The 12373-nt window shown below is 45.4% G+C and overlaps 1 protein-coding gene across 3 annotated transcripts in view; it reads left to right on the top strand.

The window, feature by feature from the left end:
* Positions 1-12373, top strand: part of Corin (corin, serine peptidase) — a 195745-nt gene that overhangs the window by 1786 nt on the left and 181586 nt on the right. The window contains exon 1 of one of the 3 annotated variants that reach the window (XM_029545006.1): positions 1195-1230. The exons of the other annotated variants lie outside the window; for them this stretch is intronic. The gene's annotated coding sequence lies outside the window, so the exon portion shown is untranslated. Of the gene's footprint in view, positions 1-1194; positions 1231-12373 lie in introns of those variants that run through there. 3 annotated transcript variants of the gene reach the window in all.

Below are 12373 nucleotides of genomic sequence, written 5' to 3'. Positions count from 1 at the left end.
TAGTGGGAGTGGGTGGGTAGGGGAGCAGGGGCGGGGGTGGGGTATAGGGAACTTTCGGGATAGCATTTGAAATGTAAATAAAGAAAATAATTTAAAAAAAAAAAAAAAAGAAGTGCTGCAAACATGTTGGCAAACCTCCCAAACAAACAACAACAACTAGGCTTTTGGGGTTGTGTCAGTCAGGATACCACCAACATTCATCGGTCCCCTGATACCCACTAGTCTTGTATGAGATGGCACTCAAAATCAGTTTCTATAACCAGGGTCCTGGGGTTGATGTCTGCTGTAGGTGCTCAGCTGAGCAGTTAGGACCTGCAGACTCCTCCTGATGACAACAAGAGGTTTTATTGTATGAAGTATCTTTAGGGTGAGTGGAACCTGGAATAACCTAATCCTTAGGGAGCTGCGAAGCTTTTATGGTGGTGGTGGTGGTGGTGGTGGTGGTGGTGGGGAGCGTTCCAGAAAGTTCCATATGGGCCAGGATTGCAGTACAAATAAAAAACCTAAGTCATCCTTCCAGTGAGGTAAGGAGACAGAAGAAATGCTTTATTAATCTCTCCATGTAGATTTCCAAGAATGGGGATTTTGTTGTTGTTGCTGTTGAAGACATAGAATTGATTCCTCCATAAACTTTCCCCTCATTGTTACAGAAATCCCAGTGTGGACATGAGGCCCCTGAATCAGCCATATTGAAAACACAAAAGACAGCGGAGGGGGGGGGGGACTGCTAACTTCAGGATTGAACAGGGAAATGTCGGGGCAGGGGCCAGAGGGGCACACAAGTATGTATAGGCTCAGGGTGCTCTGGGTGATGATCATTTTTTTGTTCAGGGTCTAATGCTCCAGGGAAGCTATCGAGGCATGGCCTCAGTTTCCACAGAGCGGTGATCGCTCCTGTGTGGGAGGTGAGTCTCCTCCTGGGCTGGTCTCTCTGCAAAGCTCCCTATTTCTGGAAGGTTTCAGCATAGCCACTGGGGATTTTGAGGCACCACTCTGGGGACTATGGAACAGGGTAGAGGACAGTGCCGTCATGTCTGTATAGAGCTGGCTTGTGCTTCAGGCTTGAAGGGGAGTAAGAGATAAGGATTTATTTAGAGCCGATCATTCCCCCCTCCCCCCCCCCCCCCCCCCGGCCGTGAGACCGTTTTCAGATAGACATTCTTTAAATAGTTGCGTGTTTGTGTGCAGAGCTCAGCAGGAAGCAGACCCAAAGTCTAAGGCAGAGTGAAGGTAAAAGGTTGGTGGTGTGTGTGTGTGTGTGTGTGTGTGTGTGTTAGATGTCCTCAGGCATCAACAAGGCAAGGCATCTGAGCCTTTAAAGAAAGCAGCCTCGGAAGCCTGTTTCTTGTCTCTCCCTGACAGTGGAGGGGGTCCACAGTCAGGGAGAGAGGGAGACGGGAGGGCAGTGCCTCCAGAGAGGGGATAGCCTCACACACTGCTCTCTCTGGCCCTCATTATGCAACTTCAACAGGGAGATGATGCTGTTACTCCTGTCTCTCTTGGTTGTACCCCAGTGTCCTTCAACACAAAGATCTGTCTCTCCCAGTGCTGTCACAGGGGCTCCCTGGGGACTAGGAAGTGCTGTGACACCAACTGTTTGGTGAAAACACCCAAGACAGGCAGTGATGATTTGCCCTGCCATCAAGAAGTATGCACCCCTGTCCCATCTGTGTCATCTGTTCTACCCAAGCAAGTGGGAAGCCATACTGCTTGGCTTAAGGGGAAATGAACAAAGTTCTAGGTCCCCACTGAGAGGTCAGGTAGACTCAGACTTCCTTTGCTTGTTCCTCTAAGTCTCTCTTTGTCTTGTTGTGTGTCTGTCTGTCTGTCTATCCCTTCATCCCCCTCTCTATCCCCCTCCCCCTCCCCCTTCCTCTGGTGCAAATACAGGAACTACTGAATGAAAAAAGTGCCACACGGAAGCACTGCTTATGAAGGAGAACACGGCTTTTTAAAAATTATCCACCTGTTTTTATTTTATTCATCTGTTTTTAATTTTATTCACCGGTTCCAAGTTTTAACGAATTTATTGTTACTGTGGATGTGTGCAATGGTGGTGTGGGGTCAGGCGTGCCACAGCATGTGTGCAGAGGCCAGAGGACAGCTATGAGGAGCTGGTTTTCTCCTTCTGCCTTTATGTGGATCCCAGGGATGGAACTCAGGTTGCCAGCACTGCACGGCAATCACCTTTCTTGCTGAGCCATCTCGCTGGCCCCCTCCAGCTCTAGCTTTTAAAAGCGGCTGGATTGTGGCCATGGCAAGTCACCTTGACAAGTCTCTTTCCTCCATCAGGAAGAGGAGTGGGTATTGTTTCCACCTCCAAGGATACCATGTGGTAAGGGAAATATTTATTACAAGTAACTATATGTAATACTTGGTGCATTCTATAAAGCCTCATTAAGTATTTGAGAAAACCCTTCATTGGGGTCTTGAAGTTCAAAAAATCATAGATATTTAGTACATACAACTAGACATTGAAATAATTGTGTCCCTGAAGCCATTGTGACAATTAATTCCACGAATGTCTCTGACACCTCAAGTCAAGACTGTGGCATTCCTGGCTTAGGAATAGGCTCTGCTTCAAAGGTGGACTCTTTCATCACCCAGTGGTCCCTTCCTTGATGTATCGGTATTTATAAGAATCAAGCCACTAGAGTATTGAGTTTGATTTGGCACAAAATCCATTTGAGTGCTTGGTTTGTGTAGGTTGAAAATGGCTACCCCACCTCACTCTGTTGGATCTTTCCAGAACACATCATCACTAGGCAAAATGCATTTTACTTCATTTTCCTCTTTCACCCTGTACTAGAATGTCAGCTTTCAAAGGCAGAGATGTTTCAGGGTCTTTGCTCTTTGTTATAAGAATGCCTGGCATACAGTGGGTACCTGATAGCTATTTGTGAGTGACTGCGGTCAGTTTGGACCTAGCGTGTAATGAAAGGTGTGGTGGTAGTTTCCTACAGCTTCTATGATAAAATGGAAGCAACAGAAAAGCATGCGTGCACAGTTTTAGGGCTCATATCTCTCTGAAGCCAAGAGGTGTCATTTCATTACAATGCCCCTGCAGCCAATTAGAGAAGATGACATCAGGAGACTTCTGTTTTTGCCTTTGATTTTCTGAAACAGGGTCTCATGGAGCCCAGGCTGGACTCAAGCTCCACATGTAGTGCTGAGTCTGGCCTTGAATTTGTGATCCTCCTGTCCTGCCTCCCAAGTGCTGGGATTACAGGCAGGTACCACTGTGTCCAGTTGGACAATACCAGGATCTCATACCTGGGGACTCTTATAGGGTGAAAAATCAATATTGTGAATAGTTTGGTGTGACTTTCTCCAACTAGGACAACACAGTTACCCCGGGGGTGGGGGGTAGAAGCCAAGTGTGAGATCTATGAGAGAGTCTTGAGTACAGTTTGGCACGGAGAGGAGCAGATTCTCCTATCCAGTTGATAAGAGCTTAAATGCCAGGCACGGAACTAGACACTTGGGCATATAAGAAAATAAGGTTTTGTGCACTCTGGAAGCTCAACTTCTAACTAAGCAATCAATCCTGCAACAGGAATGCAGGGAAGAGAGATTTGGGTGAAGATCCTCCGTCAGCCTGCCTGCCCTTTACCCAGTGACCCGAGTGAGCACAGTGACAGAGAACACTCTGCCCTAGACTGTATGACCTGGTGCCTTTTGTGCATTGGTCTTAGGCCGGTGTTCAGGATCTGTGCTCTTTCGTTCTCTTCGTTGGAACTGATGAGCTAATTAGGTACTCCGACGAGGAGTCTGCTCCACCCCTGGCGAAGCTGACCGTGTAGAATCCAGTGATGGAAAGGATCCTGTTCTCCTCTGCTGAGGATTTTTTAAGGCTTATCTCGATGGTACCCGATTGTCGCCTTTGTCCGTGTCAGAGTCTCATCCTGCAGGCAGGCAGGATGCTCTACCTCTGGGGTGTGTCATGGAAGCCAACTCGACATGGATTCACTTTATATTTTTCTTACCTTTAAGACAATCTTGTCCAAGGCAAGTGAGATCAGAAATGAGAGTTCAGCAGGAAATGAGTGCAGGGCTTGGTTAACCTCTCTTTGCCCTGGTTTTCTCACATGTGAACTGGGTCCTATTTTCTGTGTCGGAGAGCTGCATTGTTTTTTTTTTTTTTAAGATTTATTTATTGTTATACACTGTAAGTACACTGTAGCTTACTTCAGACACACCAGAAGAGGGCATCAGAACTCATTATGGGTGGTTGTGAGCCACCATGTGGTTGCTGGGATTTGAACTCAGGACCTTCGGAAGAGCAGTCAGTACTCTTACCCGCTGAGCCATCTCGCCAGCCCCGAGAGCTGCATTTTTAATGTGGCGATGGTAGTGGGAGAAATGAGCAGGGTGCGTTTGCCATTTCGTCTCTTCTCCCACCTTGACCTTCATGACAGTTGATGAGCTGACAGGCGCTCTCTCCTCCTGACTCCAGATTTTTATAATGCCACTTCTCCGACTCCCTGACACCAGCTCAGTGCCAACAATTCAACTCAATTCTGACAGTTTACCTGGAGTTAAAGGGCTTGTCCCTTGAGCTGCCTTCACACGTTGATAGCAGGTCCCCGGCTGCCTGACTTCTGACTGATGAACTATAAGCCAGGGGGACCCCACACCCACTCCTCAGGTGCAAGGAGTTGGTAGAAAGACTCCCAGTGCTCAGAGAGACATTTTTCTTAAAAGGTACTGATTTATGATGAAGGGCATGAAGGGACAGCCAGGAGAAGGGATATGGGTGTAACGGGTATGACATGAGGATGCATTGGCTAAACATTTTAAATCCCAGCATCCAGGAGCTTTTAAGGAGGCTCAATTAAACAGGCACAATTGATTGTTAATTGAATCCCCAGCACCCCCTTTGGGGAAGGGGACTAGAAACCACCAGCTTCTAATCAAGGTCTGGTCTTTCTGGCAACCAACCCCATCCTGAAGCTATTTAGAGACCCATCAGGAATCCAGAATCACCTCATTAGAACAAGAGGTGACAAGAGGTGACCTTATCCCTGCTGTCCCTCAGGAAATTCCAAGGGAGGATTCGGGAACTTGGTGGGGAGGGGCTGTGGAGAATCCTGCAGGAGGGCTGCCTGGACAAGAGGCACACACACACACACACACACACACACACACACACGCCTTCAGGTTGGTTTTCCTCTCAGCGAGTGTTTTCTAGTGCTTATTATCCTGAGCCTCAGCCAAGGACTAAATTGTCTGTTCAGCACCCAGAGAAACCCAATCAGAGAAAACTTGGCAGGCAATTTCGAGCATCACAGCCAGTGTCTCTCAGAGGGTCCCTGCTTTGGCTACAGGTCAGAACTGAAGCCATGTACTGGTTTTGGGAGGAAGGAGGACGGAGCAATTACAGAAACAGAGTCTTTCACCACATGGCTCAGAATCAAGTTGGGAGACACGTGTGCTCAAGGGTAACCCCCGAGGAAGAACTTGGTACTTACGCCTCCTTAAATAGTTATGAATTTAAATTTATGAACAAACAAGATGTCCTCAAAATAGCAAAGGAGCCAAATTATCAGGTCATGAGACAGAATTCTGAGGTCTCTGAAATTTAGGAAGATTGGGTATGAAAGAATTCCTTATGAAGGGCAAGCTTAGTTAGCCTGAGCCAGGAGGTCTCCCCTACCAGGCAGGCAGCCCTGAGTGCTTAAGTCTCTCTACTGCATAGGCAGCTGGCTGGGGTCCCTCTGAAAAGTTTCTTTCCCTGAGAGAGGTGGCTTCTCCCATAGACTGTGTGTGGAGGGCTTGGGAACAAGGGCTTCTTGAAAGCCGCTGGGCAGATGTAACAGTTTTCCTTGTGGTTATTGTTTCCAGCTGATACACTTAGTTGCATGTGCCCTAAAATGATATCTCTCTTGATATGAAATATGGGTGTTGGAGAGTCAGCTGTCCTTGAGGAGAAGATTAAAGGACAAAACAGTTATTTTCTTTGGCTCCAAATCTCCAATGTTTTATAGTTTTCACATGTAGCAAATATAATTATTAAACACTTTACCTTGTTTTTCTTGTAACCAATCCTTATGCTTCATAGTTCTCCTATCTAGTATAAATTTAAACCAGCAACATTCCAAGTTCTCGGTGCTCGTGGTTAGCATGCATCTCACTGAGTAACGCAGGGGTATTCAATGGCTGTTGACATGGAATCAGGGAAAAGGAAGCCTTCCGGTCTGGTTAAGTTGATGATTTTGAGAAGCCAGCCTGTCCCCGGTTATGTGGGCGTGTGTGAGATGTCACTACTTAACTCCTCTGAGAAGAAGGTCTCAGGTCCGTGTTGCCAGGCAGTAAGATGATTGCAGATGTAGGTGTAGGGGTGTGGATGGGTTGGGCTTTGAAGATGCAAGAGGGGACCCCAAACTGAGACACCCAGCTTGTATTTGCAGTTTGAAGAGACAGGCGGTAGTCTCTGCCCTCAGTACCCCAGGGAACTCCTGAGGATGCCTTGATTTAGTCCAGTGAGACTGATTTCAGGCTTCTTCCTCCAGAAGAAAAGAGGGCATTGCTTTAACTCATCAAGCCTGTGGTAATTTGTAAGCATAGGATAGGAATCCAATACATCACTAAAACCTTACTGCCAGTATCCTTCTCAGGTCATCTCTGAATGTGTTCCCCTTAGCTGCTTCATCATGCTAGCATCCTTCTCAGGTCATCTCTGAATGTGTTCCCCTTAGCTGCTTCATCGTGGTTTCGAGTCAGGTATCCATGGCCTAGATGCCTGTCTGTTCTCCCCCAACCCCTAGGCTGGAGTCTGCTCTTCCTTTGATTCATTTGCTGCCTTTGATGGCAAAGCTCCATCTATATCTTAACTGATTTAGAGTTTATTTTTTTTCATAGTAGGATACCATATATAGCAGGAAAAAAAGGAAGTTGGATAAAAGCTATCATCTCTTTTGACAATTGGCTTAATTGGGGAAGAGAAAGCTAAAAAGTATTTTCTTTAATTGATTGTGTGTATACTGTATGAGTGTGGTGTATGTGTGTGATAATGTGAGAATGTATACATGTAGATTGAGGAGTGTGTGTATGTTTGTATGTATGTATGCATGCATGTATGTGTGTATGTGTGTATATATGTGTGTATATATGTGTGTATGTATGTGCATATGTGTGTATGTGTGTGATGTGTGTATTGTGTGTATGTCTGTATGTATGTGATGTGTTGGTATGTGTGTGATGTGTATATGTGTATGTGTATGATGTGTGTATGTATGATGTGTGTATGTATGTGTATATGTNTGTATGTATATGTATGTATGTGTGTGTATGTATATGTGTGTAAGTGTGTATGTACGTGTATATGTGTGTGATGTATATGTATGTATGTGTATATGGGTGTATGTGTACATGTGTGTGTATGTATGTGTGCATGTATGTGTATGTGTGTGCATATGTGTGTGTATGCATGTGATGTGAGTATGTATGTTTATGTATGTGTGTATGTATGCATGTGTTTATGTATGCATGTGTGTATGCATGTGTATTTATGTGTGTGTATGTATATATATATGTGTATGTATGTGTATATACATATATGTGTATATGTGTGTGATGTATATGTATGTATGTGTATATGTATGCATGTGTGTATGTGTGTGTATGNATGTGTATGTATGCATGTGTGTATGTGTGTGTGTGTGTTTGTGTGTGTGTGTACATGCATTCATGAGGCAGCCACAAGTCAATTTCACTTGCCTTCCTTAATTGCTTTGGCTATGGATCCTCCTTTCCCCACCCCAGTGCTAAGATTACACATCATGACCCTGCTTTTACAAGGTCTGGGGAATTAAACTCAGGTCCTCACCTTGTGTGGTGGGTACTTTACTGACAACCATTTCCCTAGTTCCTAAAAAAGTATTTTTAAGACTAAAGCCCATTAATTTAAAAAAGTACTGCTATGGTACTAAGTTTAGAGTGTCAGTCTATGAACATTACTGATGGTGTCAACACAAAATACTGGAGGGCTGTCATCTGGAGAGCCTCATCTCCCTGGCAGACCATCGTCTGGAGGGCCTTATCTCCCTGGGACTGTTAGACCCTCTGTCAGTTTCTGGTTTCGTGTATCTAGTACAAGGCTCAAAATCCATAGCCCATCAATTCCTGGGTGCCACTGATGAATATCTGACCTTCAGGAGGAGCATGGGTGACACCTCTATGTGGAGGGAGACAACACGTTTGCTGGGAAAGAACCACAGTGGCCTTTCTGCACAATCCTCCCACCAGCAAGATCAACTGTCACTGGGGAATTTAGGGGTGCACTGCTGGGCCCGTAGCTGTCTTCCCTTTTGTGCATCCCACTCTGAGGTCCAAAAAAGATGAAGACCCTGAGTTCCCCACATTTCAGCTAAAAATACTTCTTTTGCCACAGGCCGGTTGAGCTCTCCGATTTCCCAGCTGGAATGACATGGGGGCTGCCCCAGTGGAAAGTCTATAAGCAGAAAATACCAGGTTAAAAATAGTGCTGGGGAGTCCCGGAAAAGCTCTCACACCCAGCTGCCCACTGGGGATAACCAGTGCTAGGGATAGGGTCGGGGAAGGGAGGGGCTGGCCAAGGCCACAATGGCAGGAGGATGCTCGATTCGTTCATGTTTTCTGCCTGGTAGGGAAGGCTCCATTGCTCCCTTGACGTGGCTTCTTTGGTCACATCCTAGTTTTGATGACTATGGCCCTGCTGACTCTTATCCTGCCTTCTGTGTAACACTGAAATGTAGCCTCCCAACCTGTTTAAAATGAAAAGAGATGGGTCAGATACTACCCCAAGCTCCCAGAGAAGAAATGGCCTCTTTCAGGGCTGGCAGCGTGATGAAGGGGTGGAAATCTTGCTTAGCATATAGAAGGCTTAGTTCAGTCCTACACAGAAAAAAAAAAAACTAAATAAGAAGGAAAAGGAAGACATCTCCTGGAGAAGTTACCTTCTCCCAGTGAAGAAAATAAAATATATGGGCTACTTAAAAATATTGCCAATTAATTAAAAATGAAAACAAATGTGTATGCATACATAGATGGATTCATGGATTGGTTGCTTGTTTTTTGAGATACAATGTCCACCAAGTAGCTCAGGCTGGCCCCAAACTCCATACCCATTGGCTTCAGCCTTCGAAGTGCGATGCAAGGATATACCAGTCACCTGGCTTATCTCATTTTTATTTAGAGAGAGAGAGCTTTCCCTTGCAAAGTGTGTTGCCTTTTCACTTACATTTCTAAAACACACAAAGAAGCAGCTAAAGTATGTCCAAATAGTGTTCCCCCCCCTTGACACTTTTGGAATCTTTTGACATCCCGTTTTGTCCCATCCTGACCTGGGACAAAACCTTTGTCCTGGCACACTCACACAGAATTAGCTTCCTGCGTGGTCATCTGTAGCTTTCCTTAGTTATCAGCTGTCTTGGTTCTGTCATGCTTGTATTTGCCCCACCCCTACTTTCCTTAATAATGGTCTCACAGAACACAAACAACATTGCCAGCAATTCAGATGTACCGAAGCAAAGGGAGAGTGGGCATCTTTTAAGTGGAACAGTCAATGGTGTTTTGTTTGTTTATTTGGTTGTTTTGTCTTGCTTTTTTTTTCCAGACAGGGTTTACACTGTGTAGTCCTGCCTGTCCTGGAATTCACATTGTATACCAGGCTGGCCTCAAACTCAGACTTGCTTCTACCTCCTGAGTGTACTGGAATTAAAAGCCTGTGCCACCACTGCCCTGATGTTTTGGGGTTTTATAAGAAAAGTAAAAAGTCATATGCTGAAGTTGCTACAAAAAGAATGAGAACAACTATCCCAGAAAAACTGATGAATGAGAAAAAAAATTTAGGGAAATAGGGTTTGCTGTCAAATTGCTACTACAAAATATTACCACAGTGTACATGCACATGTGCTTAGTCAACGTGCTAGACACATTAACCATGTGTCTGTATGGGCTCATAGGGATGGCACTAGCACTATTAGGAGGTGTGGCCTTGTTGGGGTAGGCGTGGTCTTATTGGAGTAGGTGTGGTCTTGTTGGAGTAGGTGTGGCCTTGTAGGAGGAGGCGTGGCCTTGTAGGAGGAGGTGTGTCACTGGGGGAGGGCTTTGATGTCTCAGAAGCTCAAGACCAGGCCCTGTGGTTCCCTGTCTCTCTTGCTGCCTGTGGAGTAAGATATAGAACTCTCAGCTACCTGTCCAGCACCATGCCTGCTTGTGTGCTGTCAGGCTTCCTGCTATGACGATAAAGGATTAACCTCTGGACAGTAAGCCAACCCCAGTGAAATGTTTTCCTTTATAAGCGTTGCTATGGTCATGGTGTCCCTTCACAGCAATAGAAAGCCAAACTAGGACACACAGATGAGGAAACTGCCAGAGGTGTCAGCCTTTTCCCTTTGGCTCTTTTGCCTTCTCTGAGCCCATCCTGACTCTCAGCCTAGTGCCTGCTGCAGGGGAGAGTCTCTCATCAGGATCACGATAGAGCAAGGGGCACAGAGAGGCAGGGGGGAAGTAGAAATGTCTTATTTTTACATTTAATAATACAAGTTTAATTACTTAGTGCCTGAATTGTGCCAGCACTGTACAGGCATGCATGGCTCACAGTTATGCTTTGGGATAGGGAACATGTGGACTAGAATACAGGAAACAAGAATAGGAAGATACAAAGAGAGTTTTAAAAGATGACTTGAAGCCAGTGTCTTCTGCTTTGACTCTTTCCTGAGACGCATGTCCACTCCACTAAGAATTAAAGGATGCTGAACATCTGCTCTGGTCCTGGTACCAGTAGCATAAAGCATTAGACATTCAACACAAACATACACTCCTACTAACTCAAAGCACTTCGGAAACATGACTGTAAATTAATTATTTCTATTCCTGTTGGCTTCCAAATGAATGAGTCTCAGACTGTGATTTATTTATTTGGCCTTTGCACAATTACTGGGGAATTACTTTGAATCTATTTTTCCAACGCTAGACTGTCTACTTTCTCAGCTGTGCTCCCCAAATACTTGCTGTTTGAGTCTTCCCAGGTTATTTCTGCTCCATCAGTCTATTGGTGTGTGTGTGCGTGTGTGTGTGTGTGTGTGTGTGTGTGTGTGTGTGTGTGTGTGTGTGTGGCGGATTTCACTCATGTGCTCCTGGTCTAATGTAGGTCTGTTCTCTCTGTCTTCTCCCTCTTTCCTCCTTTCTTCTTCCCATCTCTCCTTCTGTCCTTGTGGTCCCTACTTGTGACTCCAAGTCCAGCAACTGAAGCTCAGCCTCTTTCTATTCTCCCCAGTAGTTGGCTGTAGTCATGTTTATTTAACCGATAGCTTTAAACTGGGGAGCAAGATTTATATGGCATCACTTGGTGTATGTAAGGATCTGCTCATCCGGAGCAACCAGATCTTGGGGGCCAGTATTTAGCATTTGAACACACAGCAGCACCAAACCAACCCCCAACACATGGCAGATGTGGTTCTTATAGTTCTATTTCTTTTTTCTATGTATTTTAAAAGAGGAATGAAAAGGATCACATTTTTAAAAAAGATTTATTTATTATTATAGGTAAGTACACTGTAGCTGTCTTCAGACACACCAGAAGAGGGCATCAGATCTCATTATAGATGACTGTGAGCCACCATGTTGTTGCTGGGATTTGAACTCAGGACATTCCGAAGAATAGTCAGTTCTTAACCGCTGAGCCATCTCTCCAGCCCCAAAGGATCACATTTTAAAGGATCTCAATACTTTCACAGCATTTTCCTATTCTTCACCCACTGCCGAACAACTTAGATTTGGGTTTGTTTTGTGAAGAGAGCAAGATGAGATTCAAGATGCAAGAGCATAGACGTTGGAGGCCATACCCCCATGGAGCATGGCTACCATGGTGGGATGGTAACTCCAAGGAGTAAGGATTGTGTGGATAGGCAGGTGTTGGTTAGTCTCAGGTGATCCATGTCCAAGTAGGATTAGAGAAAGAGGTGCATGTGTGGGCATCCAGCAGCAAGCAGGGACATGGAGAGGATTAACATGGCATCCATCTGGACGATAGGGAGGAGCAAGACAGATTAGGTACAGGGTGGTGGATTAGACAAAAAATCAAACTGGAGAACAATCCAGATCTCACACTCTTGGAGAAAAGAGTTAAAAATATAGAGGCACAACACTAAGTAGGCCCTAGAACCTAGTGATACAAAACTAGAAGTGGAGATATGATTTAGTCCCTGGGAGTCTGGGGGTACTGGTTAGTTCATATTGTTGTTCCTCCTATGGGGTTGCAAATTCCTTCAGCTCCCTGTGTCCTTTCTCTAGCTCCTTCATTGGGGACCCTGTGCTCAGTCCAATGGTAGGCTGCGAGGATCCACCTCCGTATTTGTCAGGCACAGGTGGAACCTCTCCAGAGACAGTT

Source organism: Mus pahari, chromosome 13, assembly GCF_900095145.1.
Source record: "Mus pahari chromosome 13, PAHARI_EIJ_v1.1, whole genome shotgun sequence".
Lineage (NCBI taxonomy): Eukaryota > Metazoa > Chordata > Mammalia > Rodentia > Muridae > Mus > Mus pahari.
Note: the sequence above shows the minus strand (reverse complement) of the source record. Positions and strands in the feature narration are given on the sequence as shown.